Here is a 22,567-nt window from a genome sequence, read left to right on the forward strand (position 1 = left end):
TTAATTGTAGTATATCCTTAAGGAAATTGAGTATCGGTAGACTCTTTATTGCAGTTGAAGATATAGCAAAAGAAATAATTAAGTTTCCAGGAGGGAAATACCTACAAGTGAATGATAATGCAGTCAGTGTAAAACAGCCTTTCACTAAAGAATGTATACACCATTATTTACTCAAAAACTATTCAGCAACTATTTTACCCACAGGTGAAATGCACTGGAGTGCCCAGTTTTGTGTCACGTGTCCTTTCTGCCATACTCAGGCTAATGGCACTCTTCACGACAAGCCTGATTGTACTATTAAGCTCCAGAGGAAAAAATGTGGCTACAGAGTATATTAAAATACATACAATTGAAAAGGAAAATGTTCATTTTTGCAAGCAGAAGATTACCAACAGAATGCTAAAATTAAAGGTCAGTTTTAGAATGAGCTCTCATATTATGGAGTTTATGAACAAACTATGTATTATATAAGAAAAGAAAAATCAATTTTATACCGAAGTAGTGCTTTCAAAATATATTTTAGTTAGTTTTCTTATAAAAAGTAGAAAAATGAAAAATACTATTGAACTCTTTCCTTAACCTAAATCTATATTTTTTAAGAATTTTAAAATGTTTTCATATGTGAAGTAAAGAGGCAAGAAAGTTAAAAGTTTTTTTTTATTTATTTTTTTTAATTTTTAATGGAGACACTTAATGGAAAATATAGGCAAATGAGGAGTACAAATAGAAATGTAATTTTTATTGAATACAGAAAAGAAAATAGTGCAAAATCAGCCACCCTCTATTCTTTTGTTCTTGGGATCAAAGCTTTATTCCTGGTGATTGGGTGGAAATCCTTTTGGCTACTATGCTCCCTTGACAAATCTTAAATCAAATTAACTCAAATTCTGTGCTATTCGAACCCATCTCATCTCGTACAGGACTTTATATATTTTCTTAATAATCAAAGAAATTAATATGAGCTAAGTATTCTCAAAGCACCACATAAAGTTTAAGGTATTTCCTTTAGACGAAACAAAAATATATTGGGTTTTTTCTTTTTCACATTTGTGTTTGATTTTATTATAAAATTTGACAGAAGAAACCAAGAAAGAGAAAAGAGAAAACCTCTGGAAGAACTTTGTATTTTCCCATAGCTGACAAAAAAAGCTTCACTTTTAGCAATTTTTCTTTCTCTGTTTTACTTTTTCTAAGGTCTGACTGAACTAGACAAGAAAAAATATTATATTCGTGTTTCTGGCTTTTACGGGGATTTTTTTTTTTTTTTTTTTTTCAGCTAGAAGAAAGATTTGAAGTGCCTTTACAAGGTTATTTCCAAGGTAATGTTCTTTTATTTTTAAATAGCAAATTTTTTGAGATTCAAAATCAACATCCAGTCCATATGTCACTGAATATGAAGTTCCCAGTGGTGAAACAGGCACAAAGTTAGCCTTGCAGACTGTAACTGACAAATGTGGGGATAAGGAAAGGAAAGATTTGAATTTGAATTTGAAATATGAAAATTCCAAGCCTAAGCTGTATGCCTTGGTTTTTGGTGATGAGAGTTAGAGACACAAGAGAAATCAGTTGTATTACGACAGTAAACAACACACACCTTGCTTTGCTTTTGTGTCTGCCTACATGCTTATAGTCTTAAAGATTTATGGAAAGGGCAGAAAGAAGAAATCAAGGCCTGTTTTAATATAATCAGTCCTATTGCCCTCACAGAAGAAAATATGTTACCTGTGATAGCAGCTTGAAAGTCACAAAGTTTCCATCTTAACAGTGACAATCCACAGATTTTATTACTCTAAGGAACCATTTGGGTAGTTAATATGGAGGGTGCAGAAGTAAAGAATGTAATAATGCTGTAAGTGTTCTAGTAAATACTATGCTTAAGTGATGCTTAAATTAAAATGTTTGACCAACAGAACTCTTTCTTTAATTCCAGGTAGCCATGATCTTTGCATATACTTTTAATTTTAAAAAAATGGTTTTAAAATTTAAATATTATGTTATCCAGCAACTCAGATCTCCTTGAGGTTACCAATGATTCGTTTGTTGTTGCTGTTCTTTTCTGTATTGCACCATATGATATTTCTTTGAAAAGTTATAGTGAATCTTTTCATTTCAGCATTAGCAAAACCATCAAATTTAAATCATTGATAGAAATCTTTAAAAGGTTTTGAGATTATAATGACTGTATCTGTGAAGTATCTAGTCATTTAGCTCATTTCAAATACCAATTATCATTTTGATTTGCTTGAGAATAATGACTGTACGAAGCTTTGTGGTAATTTTATGTGGGTAGAAAATATAGCATGCACTCATGAATGTCTTGGTATTTGTTTCAGAAAATAATAGAATTTTTTATTACAGCACATGGTAAAAATTATGCCACAAACCATAAATAAATTAATTGTCATAGATAATGCCCCCATAGATAATATTAGGTACATTAAGTAGCTAGAATCATGGAGGCAGCAATGCCCTGGGTTTTTATTTTCTAAAAGCAAGACAGTTACCTGCGTTTATCTGGTTTCTGATTTTTGAAATTGCCCCAGAAAGTGGGAAGAATTTTCTTGCTTTAGAATCTTGAAATCTGTGTATGTAACCCCAACTAATATAGTTTAGTTTTGCCCTGTTTTGAACTTTATATAACCAAATTTTGTGATATGCACTATCCTATGGTGTTATTTTCAGCGAATAGCATGTTTGTATAAAATTCACCTATGTTGTTGAATGTAGCTTTTAATTTTCCCCTTTATGCTGCATAGTATTCCATTATATGCTTATACTACAATTTATTAATCCATTTGACTGAGTATTTGGTTATTTGGTGGCAGGTATAATAGTGCTGCTATGATCATTCCTACATTTTTTTCTAGACTACATTCACAAACATTATTGTATATAGGAAGCGGAAGCATTTAGTCGAATGTATGCATTCAAAAGTTATTACAGCAATATATGCTTTCATCTGCAGTTTTAATGATTCTAGGTGCTCCATACAGTAAGAATCAGCTGATGTTTTCAGACTTTATGATTGTTGCAAGCTGGTGGCTGTTTAGTGATATTTTTATTTTAATTTGGAATTCCTCGCTTACTAATAACCTTAAACAGCATTCGGGTTTATAGAGCATTTAAATTTTCTCTTTTTGTAGTTTCTTTTCAAGTCTTTTGACCATTTAAAACATGGTTTGCTGTGATGTTTTAATTGATTTTTTTTTTTTTTTGGAGTTCCTTTCATATTCCACTTTTAAATCCTTTGTCAGTGTTATGTGTTGCAGTTATCTTTTTCTGTGCTGTGACATCCTTTTACTTTCTTCATCTTTTTTGATGAACACTTTAAAGAAAAAAGCAAACTTATTCACTTTAAAGTACTTTTGGTGTTTTGTTTAATTTTTTTCTCCCAAGATTATAAAGATACTATCCTGTTTTACTATGTTATTCTCTTAACATAAACTCTTTGCAGAGTTTTTTGTTTGTTTGCATTACTTTTTTTTTTTTTTAATTTTTTGACATATACATCTATAATCTATCTGGTGTTATTTTTGCCTAGTGTGATTGGTTTGGTCCCGTTTAATTTTTTTCATGTAGATACCTAATTATCATATTTCTTGAGAGTCTGATATTTCCATATAATTCTTTTCTGACAAATCTACATTGCTTCTTTTTCATAAGTAAAGTATCTATAATGCTTGTGTCTGGGTTCAAGCTCTCCGTTCTGTTTCCTTGTTCCATTCCGTTCCTTAGCGTCACTACCAAACTGTCCTAATTATTGTGGTTTTGTAACAAGCCTAAATATCTCATAGAGTATTTGCTTCAATTCTATGATTATTTTAAAAGATCTTGACCTTTGAGTTCCACAAAAATATTTAAATTAACTGGTCAAATTCCACACATACACCCCAATAAAAGTTTGGTTTATGATTATATTAAATTCGTCTACAAATCAGGAGGAGATTCATATCTCTGAAGTTTTGATTTTTCCAATCCACGTAATACTATATATCTGGATTTATTTAATTCTTTAAAATTCATCAATCATTTTTATTAAATCTTACACATAATTTGTGAATTTATTACTGAGAATTTCATATTTTATTAATAACATTCAAAATGATTTTCATTGGTTTAGTACATATTCTACAGCGTAGATAAATTCTTGCTATTTCAAATAATTTAACGATTCCTTACTGGATATTTTAGTAAAATATAGTCTTATTATTTTTCTAAAAATTTGTGTAAATTTTATTTTCTCCTCTTGCCTTACTACACCGATGGCAGATTCTAGCACAGTGTTCATTGAAATCCCATATTTTCTCGTTCCCAATCTTGTTCCCAATCTCAAAGGGAAAGCTTTCAAAATTAAATATATTTTTGTAAAGCTCTTTAGATCTTCTAAGTCTAAAGAATTTCTCCGTTAGAGTCTGCTTACATTTTCATAATGAGTGCTACAATGTTTTGTCTGTCTGTATTGAGAATTCCATATGATTTTTAAAACAAGATGGCAAAATATAAATACAGATTTACTAATGTTAAGATAACTTTTCTTTATTGGTATAAATCCAACTTAGACATGATATATTATCCTTTTTATGTAATTCAGCAAATTTATTAATGCTTATAAAATTATAAATGTTAGTAAATTTAAAAAACTGCTGAGTGTTTTCTTACATGTATTCATAGGTGAGATAAAACTATAACTTTTCTTTTTGGTTTTGTCCTTGTCAGGTTGTGGTATAGAAGGTGCATATCCTCTTTTTCAGTTCTCTTAAATGATTTATATATATTTAAATTGTTTTTGAGATTTTAATAAAAATCTCCAGCAAAAACATTCAAGCCTACTGCTTTCTTTGCAAGAAGATTTTTTAATTTTAATACAATTATTTAATTAATTGATTGTTATTATTATTTAAATCAAATATTGATTAATGTTAATGGTATAGGAAATTTAGGTTTTGGATGTTTTGAAATAGTTTTGTTCATGTGTAATTGTTTAAAGATTTGTCCACTTTTGGTAAAATTTTGAATATTTTGAAATTTTTTGTTCATAATAAACTATCATTTTGTNTGTATTCATAGGTGAGATAAAACTATAACTTTTCTTTTGGTTTTGTCCTTGTCAGGTTGTGGTATAGAAGGTGCATATCCTCTTTTCAGTTCTCTTAAATGATTTATATATATTTAAATTGTTTTGAGATTTTAATAAAATCTCCAGCAAAACATTCAAGCCTACTGCTTTCTTTGCAAGAAGATTTTTTAATTTTAATACAATTATTTAATTAATTGATTGTTATTATTATTTAAATCAAATATTGATTAATGTTAATGGTATAGGAAATTTAGGTTTTGGATGTTTTGAAATAGTTTTGTTCATGTGTAATTGTTTAAAGATTTGTCCACTTTTGGTAAAATTTTGAATATTTTGAAATTTTTTGTTCATAATAAACTATCATTTTGTGATATCTACAGGTCATCTGTCTCTTTTAAGAGAAAACAATATCCAAAGAAGTTCCATCACTCAGAAGACTTTTACATTTCATGTCTCATTTGCCAGAATTTCTTCTTACAAGCTCTAAACCAATCATGGTTAGGGTAATGTAATTACCTTGCTTCGTTTTTAGGTGATAGAGTTTTCTTTCCTTTTTGATGATTTTACTGTGGAAGTGTGAACACTTGAACAACTCAGTCAGCAATGAAGAATGAGGTTAGAACTGGATTTAGCTGGAAAATCAACATTGTCTAATACAGAAAGACAAGAGAGAAACAGAGAGAAAAAAAGTGAGTTTGTTTATTTGTTGCTTAAACTAATTGAAGTTGGAATCCTGACCCCTTGTAGCTGGAAAAGTCCTGATTACTTTTCCTGATTGCTTGCAAAATAGTGGTTCTTTATTTCTTATTTTGGTTATAATTTATTTACATAATGGGATTTGTTATCTAAGGGATAGTTTTAGTTTTTAAGTCCACTTGGGATGCTGTAGAGTCAGTGGAGAATGAGCATGTGATATTTTAAGGAATGATGTCATATCTTTACCTCAGCCAGTTTGAAACTTCACTGAGACTAGGATGAGACACTTGCTTTGCTATATTAGTATTCAGGAATGCTAGTGGCTATGACAAAGAGGCCAAAACAACAATGGTTAAGACAAGATAGTATTTTATTTTTCTAAGTCTGAAGTATATATATTAATACTTACATTAACTATATATAATATGTTGTTATATATAATATAACTAAAATGATATAACAATACTTATATTAACAATATGTTAAATTGCTTAATTTCACAGGAAGGTAAAATTGATCTTGAGAGCCCAGATTGGAAGTAGGACACACCACTTTTGTATGCATACTATTGAAATAATTCATTTAAATGGCTACATATAACCTCAAGGGACATATGTAGTATAGTTGGACATGGATATACGTAGTAGTTCTATTATTGAAAGGAACAGAATTTATTTTTTGGTAAACAACTTGTAGTCTCTGCTTTACTGCCAGTCATTGTTTAAAGTGAGCGTATATATCAGAAAAAAAAAAAGTAAATTTTAGAACTAAATTTTGCAATGAGGGGTTTTCTATGACACTGGATATTTTAATATGATATGCTTTTAAGTAGAACAATATTTCACAGTTAAAAGCTAAAACTCCTACCACTTGTATGTCTTAGTAAAATGTAATTTTGCATTGTATAAAATGTTATATATTTCTGATTTTCTTTCAAAACTAGTATGCACTCTTGGTTCTGATGTGAATACCAGCCATTTAATCACTGGGTTATTTCTATTTATGTAGTAATGATAGCAAGATTTTCAATACTCAGGAAACTTATTTATCAGTGAAATAGTCCTTCACAAATGTTAAGTCAATTGAGAGTTTGTAGGTTGTTTTTGTTCTTGTTTATTATTTCTGATCTCTGCTTTCATGGATGTATTATTGTTTTCTCATGAGGTGAGGCTAATCTGACAGAATATGAATAAAATAGAAACTAGATAAAAGATATTGTAAAAGTAAAAATACCTTGCAGAAAAGGAAACATCAATATTTAATATGTTCATTTGTATTCTGTGAACTACGTCTAAAGAAAATACTGTCTGATATTCTTCGTAGATTTTGTACTGGGTGAAACACTGCCAAAATGGAAGCACATTGTTGACACACAAAAATGTTACATTAAAACAACAACAACCAACACTGTGTAATTATCCTCTACTCTAATTGTTATCAAAGCACCATACTGACTTTAATGCTTTACTCTTTTAGATATATTTATCAAGAAATTAGGCTCAAATTTTGGGAACATTGCAACAATGGAAATTTTATTTCATTTTTTTTCACTTAACCTAATCAAATATGGTTCTTAGAAGGTGTTTGTTTCAACAAAGTATTATATGATAATTTTTGCCTAATTTTGTCCCCTTTCTTAAAATATTCATCATGAGTAAAAAAAAGTTTATCATCCTGCCTCTTAGTCTTCTTGTAATATTCTTCTTAATAGGAAGATGACATTACTGAGGGTATTGAATTTGCTCCTATTGTTTTTAAATCTTACAAGGAATTACAATTTCTAACTTAGTAAATATGAACCAAGATACATTCTTTATTTGTAGTTATTTATTTATTTAAATATGCTTTAATTTTTTGAGCAGTTTTAGGTTTACAGCAAAATTGAGTAGAAAGTACAGAGATTTTAGTTGCACGTATTTATTATAATAGACTTTAATTTTTTGAGTAGTTTTAGGTTTACAGCAAAGCAGAGTTGAAAGTAAAGAGATTTCCTATATACCTCCTGCTCCCACACATGCATAGCCTCCCATCATCAATATTGTCCAACAAAGTTGTAATGATCGATGAACTTACAGTGACATCATGATCACCTGTAGCCCATAGTTACCATTAGGGTTTATACTTGGTGGTGTGCATTCTGTGGGTTTGGATAGATTTGTAATGGCATGTATTCACCATTATAGTATTATACAGGGAAGTTTCACTGCCCCAAACATCCTCTTCACTCTGCCTGTTCGTCTTCCTTCCCTTGTAAAGTTTGGCAGCTACTGATTTTTATTTTTTATTTTTTTAATTTTTAATTTAATTTAATTTTATTTTTTTGAGATAGAGTCTTGCTCTGTCGCCCAGGCTGGAGTGCAGTGGTGCGATCTCGACCCACTGCCACTTCCGCCTTCTGGGATCAAGCAATTCTCCTGCCTCAGCTTTCTGAGTAGGTGGGATTACAGGCGTGCACCACCACACTCAACGAATGTTCTTGTATTTTTCGTAGAGACAGCGTTTCACCATGTTGGTCAGGCTAGTCTTGAACTCCTGACCTCGTGATCTGCCGACTTCGGCCTCCCAAAGTGCTGGGATTACAGGCATCGTGAACCACCGTGCCCGGCCGCTACTGATCTTTTTACTGTCTCCATACTTTTTCTTTTTTCCCTAAAGTCAAATAATTAGCATTAAAGAGTAAATAGCCTTTTCAGACTGGCATCTCTTACTTAGTAAATGCTTTTATGTTTCCTCCTTTTTTTTTTTTTATGGCTTAATAGCTCATTTCTTTTTAGCATGGAGTAGCATTACTTTGGCTGGATGTGCCATCATTTACTCATCTATTCACCTGCTTACTGACATCTTAGTTGCTTCTACATTTTGGCAATTATGAACAAGGCTAATATAAACACCTTTGAGTATATTTTTGTGTGGACATAAGTTTTGCACTTTTTAGAATTAATACCAAGGGAGCATGACTTCTGGATTGTGTGGAAAGAGTGTATTTAGTTTTATAAGAACCCACCAAACAACTGTTTTTCAAAGTGTTGTATCATTTTGTATTCACATCAGCAATTAATGAGAGTTTCTGTTGTTCCACATAGTAAACAGCGTTTGGTGTTGTTAGTGTTCTGGATTGTGGCCACTCTAATATGTGTGTGGCATCTCCTAGGTGGTGGTATTGCATTGTTGTCTTAGTGTATTTATTTATAGATATATAATTTATAGACTTATTTATGAGCATTTCTACAAAACGATGAAAACATTAACCAAGATTGTATATTCTCTATCCTAGTTTTTGTTTGAACTGAGCAATTTTTGTTGTCTGTTATGTTGTAAAATTGTTACAAATAACCATATTTGTTCCAAATCAAATTAACTGTTAGATTCTTTGATAACTGGGTTAGTAAAATAGTTCTTGAGTTATTAAGCCATAAATCAGTATGGCCACTCTTCAGAATAATAGTGTTAGAAATATTTATAAAATTGCTAACCTAAGGGTGGTGATATTCAGTAATGACAATTTTTTTCTGAAATTAAACATCTATATTAATTTTGTATTGGTTTTGTATTAGTCTGTTTTCACACCACCAAGAAGATATTGCCTGAGACTGGGTAATTTATAAACAAAAGAGGTTTAATTGACTCACAGTTCCACATGGCTGGAGGGGCCTCAGGAAGCTTACAGTCACGGTGAAAGGCAAAGGGGAGGCAAGGCACATATTGTCCTAAGAACTCACTATCAGCAGAGAACAGCACAGGGGGAACCACCCCCATGATCCAATCACCTCCTACCAGGTCTCTCCCTCAACACGTGAGGATGACAATTGGAGATGAGATTTGAGTGCAGACATATCCAAACCATATCGGGTATCAAATATTCAAACATTTCCTGCCCTCATGTATCATTTCCTAACATAAGCTTTTGGAACAGTCTATTTTTGGCTCAATTAATTTATCCTAGAGAATATTCATTTTGAACACTAAAAACAAGTGTTTTCTCCTCACTCTTTATGCTTTATGATGATCAACCTAATAATTAAAGTACTAATCGCATGCAAAAGCTTAATTTTTTTCCTCCTATTCTACCTGCTCATCCTCCTCCTCTTGTCATTGTCTTCTCTTTCTTTAGCAGTAATAATTGCTGTGAGGAAACAGCCATGACAGCCTATTTTAATAGAAATGACATATTTGATTAAAACTTCATTACTTTTAAAAGAATATTATTTATACTATTTTCAGCTCCATTTTACATTTTTATCACCTGCCTTCATCGCTGTCTTAACTGTCAATGTATTGGCACCGTTTACCCATACCAACTCAATAGTCAAGTGTAATAACCAGGATGATTATTTATGTTTTCCCTTTTATCATACTAGTTATATTAGCATTAAGAAATATGAAGCCTCTATACTTAGTTCTTATTAAGTTTCAGTATGGGTCCTCACACTTTTTGGTTTGAAATTACATTATTCGTAGTTGTTGAGACCAACCCCAAACACTTTTTAAAGTTTGTTTTAGATAAACAGTGTTTACTCTATTAGAAATTGAAACAAACATTTCCAAAACATTTTTATTGTATATTAACATAAATATTATGGAAAATAATGTTAATTTTGAAACAAAAAAAAAGTGAGAAAAGTGGCATTGTTTTACATCTTTGCAAATCTCTTTAATGTCTACCTCAATAGGAGATTCATGGGGTTTTATCCCCTTCTGCATCAGTCTGTTGTGATGTCATAAGTCATGTAGCCTTTAGAAACTTCCTCTGCATTCTTGTATGAGAAAAAGAGTGTTAAAAGCAAATAATGCTTTATTATTTTAAGAAATATAGTTCTGACCTTGTGAATCCACTGAAAAAGTGTTGAATATCTAGGAGTCCTTTGACCATACCTTGAGAACCACTGCTACTGAAAAACATTATCCTACTCATTCAGTACATCTTGCTTTTCTCTCAACTTCACCTCTCTTATGATCAGTCGCTTGTGAATTTTTACATTCCAACGCTACACTAATGGATTTCTAATGATATCTAGGTCAAAGTATGGTGTTAAGAGTTATGTCTAACTTTGCATGTGTAATTCCTCTGCTAAGGAAGCTTTCACTCATCTTCCAAACATTACTCAGATGTCACTTTCCCTGTGATACATTAATCACTTGCTTTTCTTTTTCATTGTATGTACTTCACAAATACTTTTATTATCTCACAACCAGTCAGATATTAATTACAGTTTGCAAACCAAGGTGTGTTTAAAGTATTACTTTCTTTATTTCCTTTAAATAAAACTGATTTTACTATTATACTCTGACTTTCCAAATATACAGGAAATTATATCTCCAATGTGGTAGGTTCTCTTTCCCCAACCTAATGTCCGTTCAGAATCTGAGATGCCTACTTTGTGCCCAGGGAATGGACAGGAGTTTCTGATGACTGGTGATGGTCCACACTGATATTCTCACTGCCTGTGCTTACAGTGGTTTATTCGACTAACACTTTTTAGCTGTTTTCATGCCATGCTTGAGGTGTCAAATCTCTGCTGTGCCTGGTGACCAGCCCACGACCATTCTTCTTTGAGGCCTTGAAGCAATGTCCCATTACTGTTTGGATCTGTACCTCTGGGCCCCACCAAACAATAGTTTAAGGGGAACCTCAACTCACTTCCTGCTTTTCCAAGACTCTTTTTATCTTGTCCCAAAAACTATTATGCTCAGTAGGTATATAACTTACAAAACAAATTTTCAGAATTCGGACAAGCTAATTTTAATTTATTTTTCGTTATATACCTATTCCAAATACATGAGGCTTAAGGCTTACTACTTACTTGAAGAAGAGGCAGAAAAAAGGTAACAATATGGGAGAGGGAAAAGAGCAATAATTAATATACTAAAGTTTACTCAACCACACATATATTAGACATGTTATTTTATTTGGTGAGTATTAGCTTTGTATCCCTTGATTAGTTTTGTATCCCTTTTCCCAAAATATATATATACACGTATGGATGGACACGCATGCCAATACTAGATGTGAAGTCCTGATGTAGGTAGATTCTAGTGCCAAGCATAGGGACCAGGATTTATATAATGGGACCTATATAAATGCTTGTTAAAGTCATTTAGAAAAATATAACTAAAGTATTTTTACCTGTAAATACATTGTTTATATCTTAATTTTCTTTCCGTTCTCTTTTTTTAATAGATGGGTTCTCATGATGTTGTCCAAGCTGTAGTGCAATGGCTCTTAAGAGGTGCAATCACAGTGTACTATAGCCTCAACCTCCTGGACTCAAGCATTCCTCCTGCTTTGGATTCCTGAGTATTAGGGATTACAGCCAAGTGCTACTACATCGGCTTTGTCTCTTAATTCTCTTTTAAAAAGAATGTAAACTATAACTTGTTCTTTATTATTTGAATTGAGAAATTGAAGGACTAAAAGGCCATATATAAAATATTGATACCCTTCTTTAAGGACTTTAATATAGTAAAACAAGTTTTTAATATACTAAGAACATTTACTGAATATCAATGCATTTTAGACTCTTTGTTTTGGTACAGGAAGTATGCAGTAGGTAGGCAATGTGTTTTCTGATCCAGAATTGTTTATAAAGTAAAATTTCCTTGCCAGCACTGGAAAATTATTACGAACTAGCATACTGAAGTATGAACACTAATCTATTTGTCTACTGGAGTTTCTTCTGAGCATTAAATGAAATGATATTTTAAAATAGCTAGTACAGTATATCATGGGTGTTAGAATCTGCTCAATGAATGACAGCTATTTACTTTACTTTTTTATTTCCCTCTAACTATAGACCTTGTGGGTGTATAGCACAGCTAGCTATTATACAGCTATGAGGAATACCAGTACCTGCTGCTGCCAATAATTCCTTGATGGTTGATCTCATAAAACCAGTCCCAGATTTCAAAAATGTTTTTGAATTTAGGAAATGAGTTAATATTCCTAATTGTAAGCATCATCTTTGATTTTTACAATACAGATTTTTTGTTGGCATCACTATTAAAAATACTTCCTTTTGTCTGACAGTAAATCAAAACAAACACTCATCGTGTTTATTTCCATGGTTATATTAAATATGTTATAAAGGCCTCTTTTCTCTGAACTTGGTCTAAATATGCTTTTCATCCTTAAATAGTTACAGGAATAGATGAGTTTTTCCTCTATTTGTAGTTCTTTCAATCCCAAGTTTTGTTCAGTGATCACTATCATTGAAATTCTGATATGTATTTCACTTTTACACTCACTGTTAACTTGCCTAACTTAGTTCATCTAAGCTTGTGTGCAGGTCAACTTTGACAAGTAATTTAGAAGGTTGTCATATTTGACATGAAACTTCTGCAATCATGGATTTTCTACTCTATTAATATTGTCAACTGAGCTATTTTCTGACATTCTAAAATAAATGTGAGCTGTATTTACTATTATTCAAAAGACAGATCACTCAACTCCTCTGAATGAAAAATATTTTACTGGCTAGTGAGGAAAGTTATATTCAAAAAATTTAGTGGGATGATCATTCAAATTCCCATCAGTGTAATTTAATTAGAATTTTCTTTGGATATTCTTAAATTTAACTATTGTGTTGTTCTTTCTTAGGCTAAATGAATACAGCAATGTTTTTTTAAAACTCCAAGTCAAGAGGTTTTAGGCTGCCTTTGTTCATTTCCATTTTAAATCAGCTAATAATTTCTCTAAAGGTTGCAATGTAAATGTACCATGGGAGGCAAGCCTCTCCCTCCCCCCTACCACTTGATGGAGAGGGAAAACTCTTGAATGAGTCTTTACATTAAGCAGAGGCTCTCTTCCAGAATGAAAGGTTTCTGTCAATGCAGTTCCAGGAAGTTTAACTGTTTGCAAGAAAGTGAGTGCAGCAATCTCTTAATCAGCATAGAATAGTGGTTAAAAGCAGATTCTTTATAGCCAGATGTCTAGGGTGTACAGTCCTGTCTCTACCACACTGGACCTTGATTAAGTTAGTTTAACTCCTTATGCTTTCATTTCCTCAATTGTGAAAGGGGGATAAAAATAAAGCAACCTCATCAAGTTGTTACGAGGTGCAAATGAATGAGTTTTCATTTCTTATTTTTAAAACATTAGGAATTATGGCTGGCACACACAGTAAACTCTACATGAGTTAATAATTATATAAATACATGAAGTTATTTATTACTAAGATATGCCAAGTACTGGGTTTAGAAAAATGAGAGAGACAGACATGACTCTTGTTCTTAGGAAGATTATAGTCTGGGCAGCAGGGAGTCAGTACACGTGAATAGACTAAGATGGGGAGGGAGGGTGCTGCAAATTTCTGCAAGTCAGTGTAATGTAATGACCTATTTTCCTTCTTCATTTGTGTTAATTCCATATGCTTTACTCACATGGCCTCTGCTGGGGCTTCATTTCTCCCACTATGAACAGTGAACTTATTCCATTGCATACCCTCACAAGACAATTGCCATCAATCTGTTCAGGAATGATGGTGTCCTCTGCTCATCAATATATTTATTAATGCCTCAGAAAAGGAAAACTCTTAGTCATTATTTCTTTTAGTTTTTTATGATCCTATTAATTATTATGCTCTTTATTGATTTGTTGCATCCATATTCTTCTAGTATATAAACTTTCCAGCATGTTAGGGTAAGTCTTTCTCTGTCTTACTCTCTTTTAATTCTGCAGTACCTGGATAGGTTCTAGTATATGGAGCACTTAGTAAGGAATGAATGCATTCATGCATGAATGAATATGCCTATGTGCTCTTGTTTAAATGTTAATGTTGGATAGATTTCCAGAAATTTGAATTGCCTTATCTAAAGTTAGGGACATTCTAATTTTATGATGTTTCACCTAATTATCCTTCAAATGGATTTTACTAATGGGCATTTTCATCAAATATGTATGAGAATGCACATTTCCATAAATTTTTACCAATACATGACTTTAGTTGTATTATCAGTCAATATGTGAAAAATATTTATATTGGTTTAATATAACCTTGATGATTGGTAAATTTGAGCATTTGAAATATATATATATGTTAATTGTATATATATGTATACACACACGTACATATACTGGCCCTTTATATTTCTTTCTCTTTAAATAGTCTGTTTACACACTTTGCTAATTTTCTTATTTAAAACAAAAATACTGATTTGTAAGAAGTCATTTTGTTCTATGGATGCTATTCATGATATATTGGTTTGTACTCTACAACCTTTATAAAACCTTGTGTAGTTATAGTATTTTATCTGTGGTTTTAATTGTATTTATGATATACCATATTTTCTTATTTTTGAATAACAGCCTAGTATTTTCTTCCCATTTTAAGCATTTGTGTATTGTTCTTGCCTACCGCCATAGCTTATACTCCTATACTCTTCAGAATAGGAAAGGAAATCACCAGCTACCTTGTCTTGTCCTTGATCTTAGAGAAAATGTCTTAATTATGGTTTTTTTCTGTCAGCTGTTTGTTTTTGCATGCTTTCTATCAAGTTTAGGAAGTCAATTTATTTTTCTACTTTGCCAATAGATTTTTTTAGAGTTATGGATGGATGTTTAATTTTATCACCATTTCTATTGAGAGTAACATATGATTTCCTTTCATTAATATGCTGATGTGATGCATTATATTAATTGATTTGTAAAAATAAATAACCATACTTGCACTCCTGGAATGAACCCAACTTTGGCATAGCTATTTTATTGTTATTGTTTTTTAACTTTGATTGACCTCAGTTTGTCTATATTTTGTACCTAAATTTTGTACCTAAATTTAACCATGAGTTTTGATTTAGTCTTTCTTGTGATGTTTTCATTAATTTTTATTTCAAGTTTATGCTAATAAGTGACATTTACTTTCCTTTTATTTTTCTTTTAATTTCATATTTTCTGTATATTACTATAATCATTGATTAATGATTATATGTATATGTTTATATATGTACGTGATTTCAACGACTGTGAAAGTATCCCCAAAATCATAGGGAAAATTAATTCTTTTAGTACTATTTGTAAAATGGAACCTAAATTTTCCACGGATGTAAAATGCCATTTTCTTTTCCTATATTAAGGACATATGCTTCTGTGTTTAATTTCTGTTTCATTGATCACCTTTCATCAATAGTATATTCCTTAATAATGACTTTTTAAAATAAAAACCCTTTATGGCTAAAAGACCACAACCCCATCTCTAACATTTTGTTTGTTCAAGACTATCTTATGGATTAAATACTTAAATGTAAAACCCAAAACTATAAAAACCCTGGAAGACAAACTAGGCAATACCATTTAGTACATAGATAGGAGCAAAGATTTCATGACAAAGTTGCCAAAAGAAATTGCAACAAAAGCAAAAATTGACAAATGAGATCTAAATTAAACTAAAGCGCTTCTTCACAGCAAAAGAAACTAGCGACAGAGTAAACAGACAACCTACAAAATGGGAGAAAAATTTTGCAAACTATGCATCTGACAAAGGTCTAATAACCAGAATCTCTAAGGAACTTAAATTTACAAGGAGAAAACCAACAACCCCATTAAAAAGTGGGCAAAGGACATGAACAGACACTTTTCAAAAGAAGACATACATGCAACCAGCAATCATGAGAGAAAGCTTAACATCACTGATCATTAGAGGAATGCAAATCAAAACCACAATGAGATACCATTTCACACCAGTCAGAAGGGCTATTATTAAGAAGTCAAAAAATAACAGATGCTGGCAAGGTGGTAGAGAAAAAGGAATGCTCATACACTGTTGGTAGGCGTGTAAATTCTTTCAACCACTGTGGAAGACAGTGCAGTGATTCCTCAAAGGCCTAAAGATAGAAATGCATTTGACCCAGCAAACCCAGAACCCAATACTGTATATATACACAAAGGAATATGAATCATTCTATTACAAAGACACATGCATTCATGTGTGCATTGCAGTACTGTTCACAATACCAGAGACATGGAATCAACCTAAATTCCCATCAATGATAGACTAGATAAAGAAAATGTGGTACGTATACACCACGGAATACTATGCAGCCATAAAAAAGAATGAGATCATGTCCTTTGCAGGGACATGGATGGAACTGGAGACCATTATTCTTAACAAACTAATGCAGGATCAGAAAAACAAGTACTGCTTGCACTTGTAAGTGAGAGGTAAATGATGAGACCACATGGGCATATAGGGGAGAATGACACACATTGGGGTCTTTTAGAGGGTGGAGGTTGAGAAAAGGGAGAGGATCAGGAAAAATAACCAGTGGGCACTGAGCTTAATACCTGAGTGATGAAATAATCTGTATAACAAAGCCACATGACAGAAGTTTACCTATGTAACAAATCTGCACATGTACTCCTGAACTAAAAATTTAAAATAAAAAAGACCATCAGGACTGGACGTGGTGGCTCAGACTATAATCCCAGTACTTTGAGAAGCCAAAGCATGAGGATTGCTTGAACCCAAGAGTTCAAAAAAGAATATCTTGGCTATGTTTTTGGCATTTTGCTCTTTCGTATGAAATTTATAATACATTTTCCAGTTACAGAGGGGAAAATACTAGAATTTAAATTAGAATTTAATATATTGTATCATTTCCTTGGGTGAGAATTGACATCTTCATAATAGTGTGTTTCTCCTTGTTTTCCATGAATATAAATAAGACTTTATTTAGGGATTCTTAACTCTCTTTCAATATTATCTTAACTTCTGCATTATGGTTGTTTCTTCTTTTGTTAAGTTTATTTTTAGCATTTCACACGGTGTGTTACTATTTATAATGCTATTTAAAATAAATAACTTAGCTACTTCATGCTTGAAATATTCTAGTAACTTATCTGATTATTTTTTAGTTTTCAATTCTGATAATTATCTGAATTTTGAATAATTGGAATTTTCTTTCTTTTTTTTTCCAGTGATTTTCTTTCCTCCTTTTTTTGTGGCAGACCTCTGTAAGATTTTGAATAAAAGTGATGATAACAAGCATCCTTATATTTTATATTACTTCAGAGTTAATGATAGTAACTGTTTCTCATTAAAAATAAGGTTTGCTTTATTGTGATTATTTGAACATCCCTTTTGTCAGCCTGTGTAAGTTCCTTTCTATTCCTAGTGCACTAAATTTTCACTTGTTAGCAATATTAATATGTATAAATTTCAACAAATAACTTTTCTACATTTATTAGGATGATTTTATATTTTTTCTTTTAATATATTACTGTACATTCATATTTGTAAAATAAACTCAACTTGGTCATGTTGCATTTTTTTTATGCTATTCTTGGTTTGATTTTCTAGTACTATTTTTAGGATTATTATAGGTATGTTCATAAATGAGAAACATCTATTTTTTGTATCAATTTCAAAGTAAGGTATATACACTTTATCTAGTCTCTAAATTGCTCTCTATTTTGAAATATCTTATCCTTGAAAGTCTGTTTGAATTGGCCTATTAAAAAAATCTAGGCCTGGTGATTTTTGGATTTCTTTTTTTAAATTACTATGCTAGTTTCTTTAATAGTTATTATAGTACAAGTGAGGTTTTATTTTTTCTTAATCAGTTTGATATTTAAAAAAATATAAAATCAATTTCATTTAACTTTTCAAAACTGTTGACATAAAGTTTGTTTATTATACAATATGATTATATTTAAATCTCTAATATATCTGATTTATGTGTCTATCCTTCCACCTGACATAGGTTGCCCTACCTTCTTTTTTTATTATCCCAACCAAAATTTATATCTATTAGTCATTTTTTGGTGTATGTCTGTTATTGTTTAAAGATCCTATGTTATATTCCGTCTTTCTTTTAGCAGGGAGCTATACGAAAAGCAAAATCTTAGGAAAACATGACCAATGTACAGAAAAAATAAAAGTGAATCGAGAAAAATTAGTAAGTACATATAATTGGAAACACCTATTTCTAGATTTTAAAAACTATGAAATCAAATTGAAAAGAGATTTACGTAAAAGATGGAGGTCTTAAAATTTCTCAGATAATTTGAATAAGCCTTCAAATAATCACCAGATTCAGTGTATGATATTCCTACTTAAGCTTATTTTCTAGTAACTATCCCTGGTAATTTGAAACAATGATCTACTGAAAGGGGCAAAGGAGAAAAAAAATAGACTCTAGAGTTTTGTCTACGAAGGATCTTTATGATTGGCTTATTAGTATATGAAATTGACTTGAAAGAAATACATCCAAAGTCTATTAAGTTTTTGAGGAAATTGTTTTTTCAATTTCCTCAAAATTCTCCTGAGCTAGAAGGAGAACTCCTCCTAGCTCAAGGAACTCCTGAGCTAGGAGGAAAAATGCACTCAAAGCAATCCTCTGGCCCCTACATTTTCATAAGAAAGAAACAACCGGTGTAAGATGGATAGTTCCCAAGGGTAAAGAACAACCAAGTGTTTCCCAGGGAGCAGAACCTGAGGTCATGGAGAACAATAAACAGGGAAGTAACTTTTGGTCAGGAATGTGGGTCTCATTAAAGAACTTTCCCCACAGTAGGGCAAATCAAGTGTGTCTCAGTAGGGGTGCTTTGTAAGACCTATCCAGCAGGATTGTATGGTTATTATTAAGAAGTGTGTGTTCTGTGTTCTTTTTTCCCTTTCTTAAATGATACTTTTCTGCTATAGTTATCTTATCTCTGCTCTACCACTGACAACATACATAAGACTGATTGTTTTTATATCATGCTTTGCAGGACCACAACAACCACTCCCAGTCATGATGGAGAGGGGTGTTCAATACCCACAGATCCTGAATTTTGAGCTGATTATACTAAATAGATGGGACTTAGTTTTGTCTACCATGGGGTGAGCGTATACTACCTGAGGGAACAGGTACACATGAATATTTATTATTACAATAACTGTTTGTGCAGAACTTGCTTACTGCTCACCAATATCCTTATTCTCCTCTTATTGATGTTAGAAATAGACTTTTCCTACCTTCTCTTGCTTTTTTGTGTGGACATTTCCTGAGGTCTAACCAATGTAGTATGAACACAGTTGATATATATCATTTCTAGACTTGACGCATTAAAAATTCCCATGTATGGTTATTTAAGCTTTATTTGCTTCCTGTCTAGTGGAATGGAGAAGACTGCCAGGGAAGTCTTGGATGGCACAGGGTGAAGATGGCAGAGTATCTGTGGGCCATTTGGAGAAGGATTGTTCTCTGATCTGTTTACTCTTGTAAACAAGCAATACATTTCCAATATGTGCTATTTCATATTTTGAGTTCATTTGTTTCAGTAGCTAGTTGATCTTGCCTAATAAAAGCAAGATTATTGAAGAAGTAACAGTAAACATATGTATTAATGAATTTATCCTGAATGAAACATCATTTACTTCTAGCTTCACATTATTGTTTGTAATCAATTTTATAATAATACTGTTATAACTATATGGTCCTAATTCAATGTTCAAATTGCCCAAATTATTTTTTATGGTGAAAACAGTAAGTTTTAACTGAAATAATTAAATTCAACATAAAAACTGCTAAATAAAGGAATATTTCTGGCTTATATCATGATCTATTAAAGTGCATTTTATATCATCAGGAATTTGTCCTACTCATTTCCTTTGGCTTAGATTTTCTCTATGTTGATTTCTTTTCTGTACAGGTTCTCTGTGGTGAAGATGGCAACTTGCTGACTCAGTCTCAGAATGCCTTAAATCCACATATTGTGGCTAGTGGAGGTCTGCTTCTCCAATATCTCTTCCAGATAAGTCTGGAGAGGACTGTAATTGATCCACCCTGAGTCATATGACCATGTCCAAAGCAATGAGTTTGGAAAATTTCATGACACACTCCTAATTTTGTGGTAGGAGACACATCAGAACCACACAATGAGTCAGTCTTATTTATAAAATAGAGTTTCATCTCTCAGATGAAAGGAAAAAAGTTGTAAAACAAAAACAAATGTTCACTAATGGGGATCTATCTGAATTTCACCTGTAACTACAAATGCCCAAAAGTAGATTTAGAGTTCTCTTAGAGTGTCATGAATTTAAAAACATATACATGGAATCATAAGGTAATATCTTAATCACCTCTCTCAACTTTCTGTTGAATCTCTCCTTAACATAAAATGAGAATATTTTAGCAGTAGGAGAATGATTATTTTTTCATTTATAGACCTTTATCAGGCACTAATGTAGGATTGAGTTTGACCTGATACAGTGTTCTATCTCTGAGTGCTGTCATTCAGGAGTTTGATCGTAAATACAACTTATTTTATATGATACCAATATAGAGAACAAATTTACTTATTTTTCTCATGTAATTATATAATCAATTGTTCCAACACAATCCATTGAATAGATATTGTGGCATTTCCCTAATTATTTGTAAACGTACTGCTACTAGATATGATTATTTATATATGAGGATATGAATCATGGCTCTCTGGTTTGTTCATTATTTGCTTGTCTATTCCTGTGCCAGTACCATACAACTGGTACTAATATAGTGTTCTGATACTGACAGGATGAGATATTCCTTCTAATGCTGTAGCTTTAAATTTGTCTTGGTTGTGCATTTCTTTATATTCTTCCATATACATTTGTGGTTCAGTTGTCAACTTTGAAAATCACTTTTGGGATTTGAATTGGAATTGCATGAAATTTGTAGACGAACTTGTAGAAAATTGACATTTTTATGATATGAATTTCCACATTCTTATAACCATGGGTGTGTTATTTATTTTCACTTTTGAATATTATTGTGGGTTTTTAGTAATAAAAATAGCAATAAGTTACATGGTGGTTACTATGTGACAGATGTTGTCAAAGTTCCATCCATATATCAACTTATTATATATTCTTATGGAAAGATACCATTATTATCTCCATTATGCAAATAAGAAAACCGAGGTACAAAGAGCTTAAGTAACATGTGCTAAATCATATAAGAGTAAAGCTTTATTTGAATCCATACAATTTGTCTCCAGAGCTTGAAATCCATTTTATTTTATCTTATTTTTACTTTTTTAAAAAAAACTTTGGAGACGGAATTTTGCTCTGTTGCCCAGGCTGGAGTGCTGTGACATATCTTGGCTCGTTGCAACCTCTGCCTCCCAGGTTCAAGCGATTCTCCTGCCTCAGCTTCCCGAGTAGCTGGTATTACACTTGTGTGCCACCATGCCTGGCTAATTTTTTGTATTTTTAGTAGAGATGGGGTTTCACCGTGTTAGCCAGGACGGTCTCGATTTCCTGACCTTGTGGTCCGCCTGTCTCAGCCTCCCAAAGTGCTGGGATTATAGGAGTGAGCCACTGCGTCCAGCCTGAAATCTTTACTAGTATCTGATATTGCCTCCCTAAGAACTTTGCCCACTCCTTGGTGATACTACCATTGGCTTAGTATTTTGGATTTTCTAGTAGACAATAATATAATATTTGCATAAAGCAAATACACTTATTACTACATTAAAATTTTTGAACTGCTCATTTGTACTTGCTTTCATAAAGCCTTAGCTAATTCCAACAAAGTATTGGTTACTGTGGATGATAGTGGTAAATCTTGTTTTGTACCTAATATTAAATAAAGTGCTATTAAATGTAAGTGAGATGCTTGCTATAAGTTGTATTAAACACTATAAAGTTATTTCTTGTCTATTTTCAAGAAGTTTTTATTATTTTAAATGCATGTGCAATTTTTTTTAAAGTATTGTTTTGCATCTCATATTAAATAAAATGCTTCTAAGTATTTAGTATATTACTAAATATCGGTGAGATGCTTGTTGTAAGTTTTAGTAGTTAAACACTATAAAGTTATTTCTTTTCTATTTTC

At 31.8% G+C, this 22,567-nt stretch overlaps 1 long non-coding RNA gene across 1 annotated transcript; it reads left to right on the top strand.

Annotated features, from left to right (window-relative positions):
- Positions 1-210: 210 nt before the first annotated feature.
- LOC108513365 (uncharacterized) lies at positions 211-5,752 on the top strand. Its single transcript, XR_001880874.1, has 3 exons — positions 211-411; positions 1,277-1,319; positions 5,610-5,752. It is a non-coding gene; the product is annotated as an uncharacterized LOC108513365 (long non-coding RNA).
- Positions 5,753-22,567: the final 16,815 nt, after the last annotated feature.

This window comes from Rhinopithecus bieti, unplaced genomic scaffold (genome assembly GCF_001698545.2).
Source record: "Rhinopithecus bieti isolate Rb0 unplaced genomic scaffold, ASM169854v2 scaffold_32950, whole genome shotgun sequence".
Classification (NCBI taxonomy): Eukaryota; Metazoa; Chordata; class Mammalia; order Primates; family Cercopithecidae; genus Rhinopithecus; species Rhinopithecus bieti.